Source organism: Tyto alba, unplaced genomic scaffold (assembly GCF_018691265.1).
Source record: "Tyto alba isolate M040663 unplaced genomic scaffold, T.alba_DEE_v4.0 Super-Scaffold_40, whole genome shotgun sequence".
NCBI classification, from domain to species: Eukaryota; Metazoa; Chordata; class Aves; order Strigiformes; family Tytonidae; genus Tyto; species Tyto alba.
Window position 1 is genome coordinate 47,360,000 of NW_024881316.1, and position 13,412 is coordinate 47,373,411.

Below are 13,412 nucleotides of genomic sequence, written 5' to 3' on the forward strand. Positions count from 1 at the left end.
ACGTCACCGCCTGCCGGGGAGGAGATTGGAAGGTGTGTGTGGGGGGGGGGGGGGGGGAGTGATGTGACGTCAGAGCGACGCCACGCAACGCGTGATGTCATGCCGCGGGAGGCGCGCCCTTCCGGTGAGGGGGGGCGGCCATCACGGAGGCCTGGGCGCGAGGGACGGAGCCTCGGTGGCACCGAGGAAGCGCTGATATAGGGAGCTAACTGCTTTGCAATTTCTTAACGATCCTGTTTTCCTTGAATGTTATTTTGCTGCCTTGAATGTTCTTTTGAAACTTTTTTTATTAGAGACTGGTGCCTAAGCTTATCGGGGACTGGTATTCGTCAAGGACTGTGTGTTAGAGGCAGGGGGAGATAACAAGAATAACGGTGTCATCTTGACCGTAAAACGGATATAAAAAGGCTACTAAGATCACCAAGTATGAAGAGAGCATGCGTGAATGGCTAAAGTTCATCAAAAAGACAAAAGAGGAAAATAAGACCCATGAAAAAGTAAACGACCACCAGAGACAGATCTGAGCCTGTGCAAACTAACCCCGCCTCGCTTCTGCATATGTGTGTCTGTGTTGTGTAATCCCATGAATATCTATCCCTGCACTGCATAAATTTGTGGCAAAGTGTGCTGTTGGTGTGCAAGCTAGGAGGAGCGATCCCCCTTGCACCCGGCGCTGCAATAAACACACCTGCTTTAGAGCTCTTGGTGAGTTGTGAAGTCTGTTTCCGCACTTCAGCGCCAATACAGGAGGTTCCCCCAAAATACGAGGTCAGCAGCCGCCGGTCTGACAGCACGGCGCTGGCCACGGCCAGGCTTGCAAAAAGAAAATGGGGGTGTGCACCGCCATGAAGGGCCAAGGCGAGGGGAGTTGCGGTGGCCCCTTGGAAAATTCCACCCAAAATAGTATTTCTGACGTCCACAGCATCCTCAGTGCTGGGCTGCACCGGTGAAAATGTCACAGAGCCCCTCTGGCTGTGGAAAGGGCAAGGCTAGTTCAAGAAACGGTGAAGGAACTTCGCTCAGAGATTGGGTGACCCTTGCACACCCAACTCCTTGTGCAGGATGGGTGCTGCTGTTGATAATCACGCTGGGTGAGAGGAAGGACCAGTGACCTGCGTATTTTGCCAGGGAAAACCTTTCGATTAAACAACTATTGAGGGCGGTGTGGCAAATCGATGAGTTCTGCGGGATTTGTGTACTTGGGAATCAGTCTGATTTTCAGCATGCAGATGGAGAGTTATTCCGTCTCTAGGAATTCATACAGAGGTTCAAGAGCAGGTTCATCTGTCAGAGTTAAAATGCCAGGAAGGCTTTTGAGTATTCAGAATAAATAAAAATCAGGAGCTCCATCATGAAAAAGATAGAAAGGGAAAGTCCTTTAAGACCATAGTAAATATCTTCTGGGGTAATTAATGGCAGAACACTGATGGCAAGACTTCAGGAATAATTAAAGTATTAGACTTTCTACATGGAGGAAGACGAAAAAGTGAAAGCTGAAAGGTGTTTTATCACCCCTCTACCCCACTGCGAACAGTTTAAGACCTGTTTATGGGCAGAAATTAGGCAAAATGGAAAGATTATAATCTGCAAAACACTGTGAAATACAATAAACTTCAGAAAAGATAGGTAACATTTTACCAAGGTATGTTTAAATGTGAAATTGTGGCAGTGTGCTCCTCCCCACCCTCCACCTCGACCCGTATTTCCCGTAACCCTTTCCAAGTGATAACCACCAGTGGTGATGGTAATGGATGCATCTGGTCTCTGGTCGTGATGGCTGCATCTGACTCAAAGTGGATTCAAGGGAGACAGATAACAACACAATAACCAAGGTGATATAAAGGATTGATTGTGCACATATAATCCTTTAGACATAAACTGTTGACCAAGTCTGGGACTAGGAGTGGATCCAGCTGCACCTAGACTGCTCTTTGGGAAGGAATTTAGAAAGCAAGAGGGTCCACTCTGAACCTCATGACTTAACAGGAGAGTCTACCTGACAGTTTTGTCTGACCCTGTCCTCTATGCAGTAAATACCAAGTGAACCTTGCCATCGAATCGTGTTAAACCATTGTCATGTTTACTATCCAACTTTGTCAAATCACTGTTTGGTATCAATAAACATATTGCTGCTTCTCTTTTACAAGTGAAGTGCGTCACAACAGAAATCCAAGTCCCAGGAGGAGATTGGTTTGCTTTCAGGAGCACCTTCAAACACAGAGAGTACTAAGAGTTTTTGAGGGTAAGCATGACTCAAGCGCTAATCATTTTTAGAACAGAAATTGATAAGCAGAAAACCACACAAAAATGACTCCATTGTATGAATAAAAATCTAGTGGGTACAGCCAACAGGAAAGACCCATACAAATGTAATTACTGCACTTAGCTTCCTTATGCCTTAGTGTTCTGCTTATAATAAATGGCCCTGAAAGCCAGCATTTTTATAAAGAGTAGTTAGTTTGAAAAGCTCTGTGAGGTCCTCATCTGCTCCTTGCTGTGGGTAGGCAGGTATTGCTCATCACTCAGTGAACTGAACTGAGAACATAAAAGCAACAACAGCAAATCAAGCAAAGATCATCCTAGTCCAGCTTTCTTGTCTCTAACAGCAGCTCTTTCCCCACAATACTCTCACAGACCTCTGATCTACAGCTGAAGGACTTTCTGAGCCAGACATGGTACCTTCACATTCCATATATTTACAGTCACTTGTCATTAATGTTTTTCTTCTTCACAAGCTCGCCCATGTGCTTTTGAAACTCAGGTAAGCTTGTAGTATCCACACTGAGTAATATGTCTGTTTCCTATATAATTTCGTGTCCTCTAATTATATGTAGCTGAGCTGTTATATAACAATCCCCAACCTGCCTGCCAACGGGTGAAATTCATAAGCAGGAGGGAAGGGGGAAAAAAAAACCTTACAAATATCTCTGCTGCAAGCTAATCTTATCTAAAAGCCTTTGTTCTTCAAGATTGCTTGCGGAGTTAATGTTGTTTATAGTTGTAAAAGATAGAGATGTTTGGATTAAGGAAAAAAAAAAACGAACGTTTGTTAGGCGTACAGCTGAGCAGAAGAAAGGAGAAGGGTCTGGAGCTGTGGAAGCTCTTTGTGAAAATGCTGCTGGCAATGAGAAGACTTGAGGATTGGCTCAGGGAAAGGAGGATTCAATCAACTTTTGTCTGAAAGTGGGCACTGCTGGCTGCATCCCCCGTTTAAGGCTTGCCATGGTCCATCAGCTCCATGATCCATCAAACACAGTGTCCTGTTTGCCAGCAGCTTGTCTCCTTTGTCCTTCAGAGGACATCCTACTGATCCACATAGTCAAAATATTCCCATGAGAAGGGGAACAACACACAAGCTTCCCGTGCTGGCAGCACCTTATGCTGTCAAAGTCACCTACTCAGCCCAGAACAGCGGGAGAAATTTGATTTAGGGGTGGGGTTCCCATATCGAGCCCTGCTTCCTAGGCTGAAAAAACCTAGCACACCAGGACGCCGCTAAGAGTTTTAGAAAGTGTGACACGGGATCAGATTTAAGTCCAAATGCTTTGCACAAACTGCTCCAGGCTCTCTAATCCCTCCTGGTTGCTCATTAAGAACTTCCGGCTACATACGGCTTTACCAGTTGTGTAGGAAATCAGGAGGGCCTGGACTGCATCAAACCACGTCAAGTTTCTGGGTTTCTGCAGTTTTGGCCAAGTGAGGCCCCCCTCTAGAAGGATGTTTGGTCGGTACCCCCCAAGAAATGTGCAACGTCCTCGCTGCCTCCATACGGTGTTACGGTATTATCACATCGATTTGGAGAGTGTCTGTGTATCAGCCCCAACAGATGGGATTGCCCTTCAGCAGGCTGCCTGCAAACAAGAAAAGACAGTTCAGGACATTCACGCCGAGTAAACCAGGCAGAGGTGGGCTGGGGAGAAGTACAACAGATGGGGGGCAACAAGCAGCACATCATGGGCTGAGAAACCGAAGGGGAGATGACTCACAACCCTGAGGCAGGCAAAGGAGAGCAGAGAAGCTAAGGAGAGACTGAGCGAAGCAGAGCATTGGATAAAATGAGCAGAACTAGTGTACAGGGGTCCCAAATGACTGCTGCGTGCAGTCACATCTCACTGGAGTCTTAGCAGCCTTTCCAGGAGGGGTCACCACGGGCTTTGCTCCTTTCCTGTCAGGCTACCAGTCGGAGAAGCATCAGCAGGGATCCTGGTGTCTCAGGTGTTCAATCCCAGGCCAGAGGGCACTCACAGGGAGGCTTTCTGGGCCCCCATTTTAGCCCCAAGGGAGCCCTTTGCACCAGCTACCTGTGCACCTCCCAGTCATGTGAAAAGAAGAAACACCAGTGCAAAAGTGCAAAGGAGATCAGCGTTGCATGATGCAAACTGTAACCTGAGACAACGGAGACGGTCCAGAGGCCTTGCACACAGATGGCTCTCTGTGCGGGACTGACCTGGTACCCCAGAACCCACTTTACAGTGAAGGGTAAGAAAAGGATTTGTAGAAGTTGCTTTCTCCGTTGTTGATGTGAAACACCCGAGCAGGTGCTTCGAGTGAAGAGCATTTTGCCAGAAAGGAAAACGAAGAGGCAGAATTTGTAAGCGAGAAACACAGCTCCAAAACCTCAGTACAAATAGCTTTGGAGGACATTGGAAGAGAAGACATAAGACTGCATTTTCTTCAGAAGGCTTGTCAGGTCCCAGAACATATTCCTGTGGTTGAGATCCAAAAATGTTGAACCTAGGTTAATAACCCATGAAGCATTCAGTCTTGCACTCTTGTCCTGTACAGAAATTCACCAGTCGTGTTCCAAAACAGCATAAAAAGAAATGTCTCCAGTGGAAAATGCCATCCTTTCCCAGCTCAATATACCTGATAGCAAGTAAATTCCCTAGCTAAGACTATTTTAGTTTTCACTTGTAGAGTCTAAGAGTACCTGAGTGTTAACCTTACCCCAGAGTTTAGCACTCAGTGGGATCTGTGCTGTGGACATGCAGGTCCACTAACTTTATTCTCTACATGACCTCCTACTTAGAAGATCAAGTATGTTGATAAGATGAGTTTTCTTCTTGGAACAGTTACGCCCATCTCCTGCACAAAATCAGCCAGCAGCCTCTCTCTTGTGATACGGTAGAAGCTGCACAGGAGTTTGCTGAACAGCTGTCAGCTGGGGCTGTGAACACGAGTGTGTGCACTGATAGGGTGTATCTCCAGTTTTGAAGCACGGTGTCGTAACTGTCTGGCTGTGCAGATAACGCAATCATGGTTCCTATCTGCCCTGTTCCAGTGAAGATCCTCTTGACTGAACAGAGTCTCCCCTACATTGGTTTCTGCACCAAAGACCAATGGCCAGAACGTTGCTAAGAAATCCACAGCAAGTTGGTTCTTGCCCTTAAACGGAGGTTTTTCACACCTCAGAGTGGATACACGGAGCTCACAAGGGGCAGGACAGGTGCTCTAATTCAAAGTGACTTGCAATTCTCTTTTGCTGACTTTCCCAGTTTTCCAGCAGAGCTCCTGTAACACACCGAGAACATCACGGGGCAGGCTCAGACCAGAAACAGTAAGTCCCAACCAACCTCCCTGCCCTTCACAGCTTCTATAAAGGCCAAATGCATTCACCCTATACCAAACATGAGTAACCACAGCCAAAAACAAAGGCAGAAGGGTAATGTTATCTACCCTCGGCAGTTGTTTTTGCAGAATTAGATCCACTAACAGTCTCTGGCGTGCACTCAGCATTCGTTTTTTCTTACTTCCTTACTGGCCTTGACAGTGCAGGTTTCCACACAGGGGTTGGTTCACTTCAAGTAGGCTATGGAAACAAGATGCGTAATTAAAGCAGCTAATGACAAGGATGAGTTTCCAGTATAAGCAGGAGCAGCATATCGAACAGCTCTCAGGCCAGCAGAAGGGAGTTTGTTCACAGTAAGTCTCCTCTGTCCAGTAAATCATGGCCTGCTTTCCTAAAGGTCTCTATCCTTACAAACAACATACAACCTGGTATGAAAACAAGCTCACACAGGCCTTTGAGGTGAGCAGATGTTGCAATACTGTAAGGAGCGTACCCTGTGAGACATGAAAACCAGACTATCTTAAAAACTCAGACAAAACCTCACACTAAGTTTATCACAGACCACACAGAACAGTGGTCATTAATACTGTTAATTTAATCGTCCTCCTCTCCCAAGGTTCATCTGGATCTGGCCTTTCAGGGTAATAGGTGGGCTGTTCAGTGCATACCTGAAAACACAGGGAGGTTTCAAGCCCCATGAGGAGTCTTCAATGGAAGGGGCTTTCCAATCCAAACAGTGTCCAGCTGAGACCTGCAGTGTCTGTTGTGCCACCGAGGCAACCACTGGAGTTGTTGGGATGCTCAGCGAAGCAGCAGCAGGCCACTCGAGCAACCTTTGTGTACGGATGGATCCCGTGGTGCTGGGGAGGAGAAGATTTGGAAACCTCAGAATGCAAACCAGACGGTATTGGGAAAAACATCTTTGGGACACAGTTTTCATAACTTCAGTTCACTGTCAGTGCAACGATGCATCTTCCTAAGAAGCTCAGAAGCCAAGGAAACGGGAAGTGACCATCTGATCCAAAAGGAATGGTCTACCATCGTCTGTGTGGTGGTTTACTTTCCTCGGTGCTGAGGGATTAGAGTTCCTTGAGAAATGCATCAGTATATACAGGTTTTTTACCCAGTAAACACACAGCTGTCAGATGAATGGGGCAATGAATACACTTATCATTACAATCTACATTTATCGAGTAGGCAAAAATTCTGCATCACCCCAGTCCCTCCCTCACAGACAGCTGTACAGGAGTGACAAGGCCATCCACTACCTTATAGCAGCAGAGCTGATGATGCCATCTCAGTGCAAGGATGATGTCACAGCCCCCCTGTAGACGTGATCTCCCTGGACTATTTCACCAGTTGGTGCAAAACAGCCTCTGGGTTTAGCAGAAACACACAGCACTGCCACACAGACGAGAACCCACCTCCTGCGCTCTCGTGGTAGGAAGAGGTTGGGTTCAGCAGCGTGGCGGGGCAAGTGTTGAAACACTACAGGGGATGAAATCGCAGCACTGACCGAGCAGGCAACTCTGGGACAAGAAGGGTGGAAAAATCACCTCCATCTGCCCGAGAGATGGAAACTTGCTGAACACCACATAGCAGCCTTGAAGCACTGAATACTCCAAAAACTGTTTGCTGTGAAATATTCAGATGTTAATGGAGTCCTACATAATTGTTTCTTCCTCCTTTCTTCCCACTGCCCCCACTGGCTCGGAGTTGGCTGAGGCCAGTTACAGGCTGACAGGACTTGCCATTCATCAGAGTCATTTGCTGCAAGGGAACAAAGCAGAGGAGGAAAAGCCTGTAATCAAGTTAAAGCCACTTTCTCAACTCTTATTTACTAAGTGCATTTGTAAATTGGCTTTGGAGAAAAAGTAGTGGGTTTATGAAAAGGACTCAAATTTCAGCTGATAACGTAACGTAAAGCTTCCCTGTCAGGAGCTCAAACCCTGACTTGCCAGATCTGGGAGTAGATGCACAACTGCTTAGTGTAGCTCATTACAGTCCAGGGAAACACTGGGTTTCGTTGGTTTTGAAGAGTGTAACCTCCATGAATTGACCTGAGAAATGCCTGCTAAAGATGTATCAGTGCATTTTATGAAATCTGCAAGGTCTCATGGACTTCAATCCCTCATCTCCGGAGTGCCCTGTTCAATTAACCTCAGAACTTTCACTCTGAAATAAAGCGGACTTCTGGCAGATAAACCTCAGAGGGAAACTTCAGGACAGAAAAGTTAAAACACGCTTAAAACGAAATCTAAAATGGCCAGCTCTGCAAAACGGAGCTGCTGCCACAGCTGCGAAATCATTCGTCAAGTACTAGGAGCAAGCTTGATGTGTCCAAGAACACGCAGACACCTTTCCCACAGACTCGCCAGCCTCTCGCAGCTGCTAAGATTGAGCAGAGCAGCCAGCAGTAGCGTGCAGAATGTCAGTGAAAAATCAGCTTAAGCATTTCTTGCCTTTGCTCGAGGGTAATAAGGCAAAGCGTTACAAGCTAGGGAGAGGCAAAAGCCTTTAAGAACTCTATTTTCCATACAGAATTATTAGATAATCTTTATAATCTAGCATGATGAGCCTACAAACTTTGCTCTTGGAAGTTTAATAGTCCTCCTATTGAAATAAAGGCAGGTTGTTCCATCTTCTCATTTGTCATCTCTCAGGCAATGGGTGCTGGAGATCAACTTTTCAGTATCTTCCTGCATTTACAGTGAAGTCTCCTGTAGGGCAGGTGATAGAGTTGGAATTATATTTTATGCTTTAAAATTAGTATGATTTTGCTGTCATTCCTGCAGACTGAACCGTAGTCGACATTTTTCCATCCCACCCGCTGGCAACATGAAGACTGTTGGAATGGGGAAGGGAACTGCATGCTGCCTTCAGCTCTTTATTTATCCACAGCTTTTTGTTGGAGGAAGATACAAACATACATCAGCATATGCTTTAGCTAAAAACAAGAGCTTGCCAACTCAAGCAGGTTGGGAATTTTCCATCCACAGAAAGAACAATCTCAGCTGAAAAAAAATAAATAATAATAAAAAAAAAAGTCCTTGGGGGCAAAAAGGGGATTTTGCCTAAATCATTCCAATTTCTTTTCATTCCCCTTAAATGAAAAGTCAGCATTTTCTTGAACTAAATCCGAAGTATTTCATGTCATGTCAGCGTTAAGTTGCATGACTTCAGGCTGCTGTTTGCCTGCTGGAACTGCAGCTTTGGGTGCCATACGTTCGTACCCTTTCCAAAATAAACAGGAGAGCCCAGTGCTTGATCACCAAAGGGAACATGGATTCAAGAAGCAATTTGCAGAGGACAGCTCCATACTGAGTACTAAACATGACAATCCAGCTACAACTTCTGCCTCAAGAAGTCATTGAACCGCTTATGACTGGCACCTGGGAAATATCCCATTCCCTATATTCTCTCCTTAAATATCCACTGATGATGGTTGCTGGAGACCAAGCGTGATGATGCTTGTACCTTCACTCTGACCAGCATGGTCATTCTTAACGTGCTTGCATTAAGCCAGCTCAGCTCTGTTTCTCATGGCAGTGGCCTGCTCTTGGGAGATGTTGTCTGGGCAGCAGTCCAGAGCATGAAAACATGACATATAAAGTATCCCAGGCCCTCTGAGCATACAGCTCAGTGAGCTGGAATCTTTAGCTCAGCAGCCCAAAAAGGAATCCTGAAATATTCAAGTGCTTTTGTTAAAGGTACCTAAAGGAAATACTCCGGCAAGCTTAACTAAATAAAGAAAAAAAGTGTCATACAAATAGGCATGTTTCCTTTTTTTTTTTTTTTTTAGGTCTTAATTTTCAGCCAGGACAAAGACCAACATTAAAGTAGCAGAAACAATTTCCTGAGAGGGAAACCTTTCACAGAGCTCCCCTAGCAAAATAAAACCCTCCACTGCACACACAGATCTCCCCAGCCTAGAGATCAGAGGCAGAATCAACCACATGTGACAGCTATTAATCACATCACTCAATGCCTGGCTGGGTAGTACGTGGGTGCAGCTACAGGGCATGAGCAGAAGACCCTATACAAAACACGGTGCCCTGATACGCACTTACAACAAAAGGAAAAAGCACTTTGGTTTCACTGTCCAGCCATTTCAGATGCAAGAATGGTTTGCTGTCAAGCCTGCCAACAAAATCCATGGCATTTGTTGTAAATACAAGATTCAAGTCAGTTCAGGGTTGGGACAGAGCCTGATTTTTTTCTAATATTCCCCCTCCTCCCTTAGAAGGGAAGTGATGAATGAAATTGTTTCCGAGCATTTCAAAGTCTGGAGAGAAAACAAAGCAGGACTGGCCACTATTTCCAAGGTTTTCAGACACTAACAAATGGCCAGTTTTTAAAAACTCAGCTCAAAGTGTGCACATCTTAGAAAAATCATGGTATAACAGAAGCTGCAGGGGGGAAAATCCTTTGCTCTGCTCTAGAAGCTGAGTGCTCACAACTTCTGGCTCCCAAGTGCCTAATTGAGTTTGAAAGAACTGTTAAGTACCATTCACAAAACCAGCTGTCTCTCTTTAAAAGAGGGAGAGCTACAGTAGGAAAATAAACACAGAGGACTCTTGTTCAACTGCACATCCTTGAAAAATGCATTTAAAGCCCCTGGGGAAGCAAAGCTCTGGGAGTATGGGCAGTATCACTCCATCTGCTATAGACTGTGCAGCATTTTCGGCAAACTGAGTCAAACTAAAGGGTCATCTGAATCCTATATGCTGTCTCGAAGGCCACCAGCAGCCAGCCAGGGCACAGGACGTGGAGGGAAACATAACAGCTATGCTTCCCTGGCATCCTGATACCATATTGCTCGGGGACTTGGAGTCACAGCTGATACCTAAGGGTTTAATAACCCTTAACGGATTTTTCTTTCCCATGTTTAGCTGCTTTTTGAACCCCTATCGTGTTTGGCATCTCCGGTATCCCATGGCCCTGAGCTCCCCAGCTGAACACCGCACACCCTGCCAAACAGCATCCCCTTTGCTTTCAACAGCCACCTGATAATTTAATCTGGCACACTTTAATTCGTGTACAAGGCAGAGCAAATTGTTGTTCCTTATCTTCTCCATGCCACTATATCTTCGATCTCCATCAGATCATCACCCCAGCAATCACTTCTCCGGGCTGTTACCTGCCACCAAACGAAAGAAAAAGGAAGAGCAGAGCCTCTAGCATGACCCCATGGCTGCTCTCAGGAAGGGCACCAAGGATCCAGCCTTGGAGCGAGGGCAAACAGACCTTGCCTGGCATGCTGCAGAGGTCAAAACCAAAAGATCCTGTTGTCTCCAGGGCCCTGATATACAGATGCGGTTGAGTGAAATGTCTTTTTCTGCTTGGGAAGGATGATGCATGGAACACCTGAAGCTCCTCATTGGTGGTTTTACTGTATCTGCTAGGCTGACTCAATGTAAAGTTCTGTTCTAGACCAGTAGCGCGCCAGGACGGCAGATCCCCCAGACAGACAAAGAAACAGGAGTAATTTAATAACCGAGTTACTTCTCCCAGCACCGAGGGAACCATCTGGAGCATTAAACTCTCACAAACACAAGTTAGATAGAGGTTGCAGCAAGCTGGCCCTGAAACCACCCTGTCCTTCAGGTTCAGCTGCAATCCAAGGCCTCCCTGATACGGCCCAGCTGGATAACCCTGCTCTGAGAGCCAAAGAGATTGCCAACTTGTGAGAAAGAGCACAGAGCCCTGCAAGATAAGAAAGGTAAAACCAAGGACAGAGGTAGGGTTGTTGAGATATGATGGGGAGCAGCTCAAAGGTGCAAGAGGGAAAACCTCAACACGGGAGGGCAGAAAATCCGAAAGGTGAGAAAACCCAACCCCAGGTGGGTGATGGCATCTCAGCAGCGTGGATGTTCCACCCCAGCAAGCAGCCAAGGCCAACCCTCCCACCTGGCAAACGCCCATCCGGGCAGCAAAGCCACTTTGGGTGTCTTTCTCAGTGGTCAGCACAGACTTGTGGCTCATTAGTCCTCAGCTGTGTGTATCCTGCTCACAGAGCCTCTGTGCATGCCAAAAGGTGCTCCAAAAAGCACTCCAGGGAGAGAGAGGGAAGGTTACAAACTCTTGAGCAGCTTGTATGTTTTATATTTTTCATGGGATCTGGATTTTAAGGTTTTGTGGTTTTTTTTTTTGTTTGTTTGTTTGGTGGTTTTTTTTGTTGTTGTTTTGTTTTGTTTTTGTTTTTTAATCCATGTCTGAGAGACTGCAAACAAGAAAAGCTAGTCTGAAGTCCAGAAACACGCTAACGGAGGAATATTGGAAATGCAAAATAGAAGAGCCAAGGAGAAGAGAGTAGGACATGTTCCAACAAGCTGCTCTGCCTCTCAAGGCCACAATGACAGGGAAGGCAAAGTCAGATCTGGGCTGGGTGTTGTAACAACATTCTCATCAGACAGAAATCCAGGGAGCTGGAAAAGGGGAGGGAGGAAAGCAAAAGGCTGATTTTTAACTCAGGAAGGTGGACAGCTTGATTCTCATAGCACAGCACCCTGTCTTCCTCACTCATACAGGAGGCACCATCCTGTAACAGCATCTGAGTTACAGATTTAAGGATGCTCCTGATTTGGAGAGCAATGTATGCAGCCAGCCCCTAAGGGATCTGATTCTTCAGTAATTAATCCTTTTTTTTCTTCCCCACTACAAACAGTTCCGAAAAAGGAACCGTTTTACCACTGTGCCACTCAGGTCCAACACAAGCCCAAGCAATGGCAGTGTACAGACCATTCCCTTCTTCTAGGAGGAACAGATTATTAAAACACCATAAGCTGGCAAACTCTGAAGCATCTTTTGCACAGCTTTTCGCACGCTGCCAAAAGGGCCAGAGCAGGGACCCGGGTTGCTGGGAATGACTTCTGCTCTTGGGAATCTCCAGCAGCAGACAAGAACTGTCCATCCTCTCATAAGCAGCATGGTCCCATGGAGCTGATGGCTCCAAGAGTGCTCTTGTCACTCGCCGCCTTCTCCTTTTCCATGTAGCACCCAGAAGTGCTCCTCTTGTTCAAAGCTTTCTGCAACAGCCTCTCCCAGAGCCCCAGGCTTAATCTCCCTCCCACTCACAGGGTTTTTGTGATCTCGTCCCTGCTCCCCTTCTCTGCCCACTCCTGTATTTGCACACCTTTTTCTCAGATAGCTGAGCAAAAGGAGCTCTTCCCGGCTTTTCAGGACACCTGGAGACACAACAGAGTTTCACTACGTGATAGCTCAGACCCAGGTTAGTGCCTCGAGCTTTGATCGAAGCTGTACAACAGGCAAGCAGTCTCTGACCCAAAGAGTAAACACACGAGGCACATGAGAACAGGGAATTTTGCCTGGACTCCTTCAGAACATGCACTTCTTCAACCAAGACTGACGCAGACGAAGTAACTCACTTGAGGCGACACGAGCAATCTGTGGCACCCCACCCCAGTGCCTGAAATTAAAAAAAAAAAAAAAAAAAAAAAAAAAAAAAAAATCAATCATCCTAATCATCCTTCCAGTCTACATGAGGACCCAGTTGCAGCGACAGAGCCTTAGATCACAGCCATTAAGCCACCTTACAAATCTTCCCTGTAAGTTAATTACTAAAAGCATCATTGCAATGTTTAACACCACTAATACTGACTCAGACTCCAGGGCTTTTCCCTTTTGGCTGGGTTACTTACCCTTACCAGTTTCTCCGATTCAGTGTGCCACGTGGAATCACAAACAGCTGGACCAGCACGAGTGAGAAGGAAAAAGAGGTGGAGGAGAACAGCAACATTTAAATTCAGCATTGCCAAAGCCTTCCCCATTGTGAAATGACAGCTTTGCCAACTGCTGGCAACGCAGCCAAAATACTTTATGT

At 46.2% G+C, this 13,412-nt stretch overlaps 1 long non-coding RNA gene across 2 annotated transcripts; it reads right to left on the bottom strand.

The window, feature by feature from the left end:
• Positions 1 to 2,061: 2,061 nt before the first annotated feature.
• On the bottom strand, positions 2,062 to 12,990 carry LOC116961807. Of its 2 annotated transcripts, XR_006166420.1 has the most exons (3): positions 12,705 to 12,990; positions 6,238 to 8,289; positions 5,104 to 5,809 (listed from the first exon to the last, which is right to left on the bottom strand). It is a non-coding gene; the product is annotated as an uncharacterized LOC116961807 (long non-coding RNA). The 2 variants fall into 2 exon arrangements; XR_004407161.2 differs by lacking the exons at positions 5,104 to 5,809; positions 12,705 to 12,990 and adding an exon at positions 2,062 to 3,851 and having other exon boundaries at positions 6,238 to 9,362.
• Positions 12,991 to 13,412: the final 422 nt, after the last annotated feature.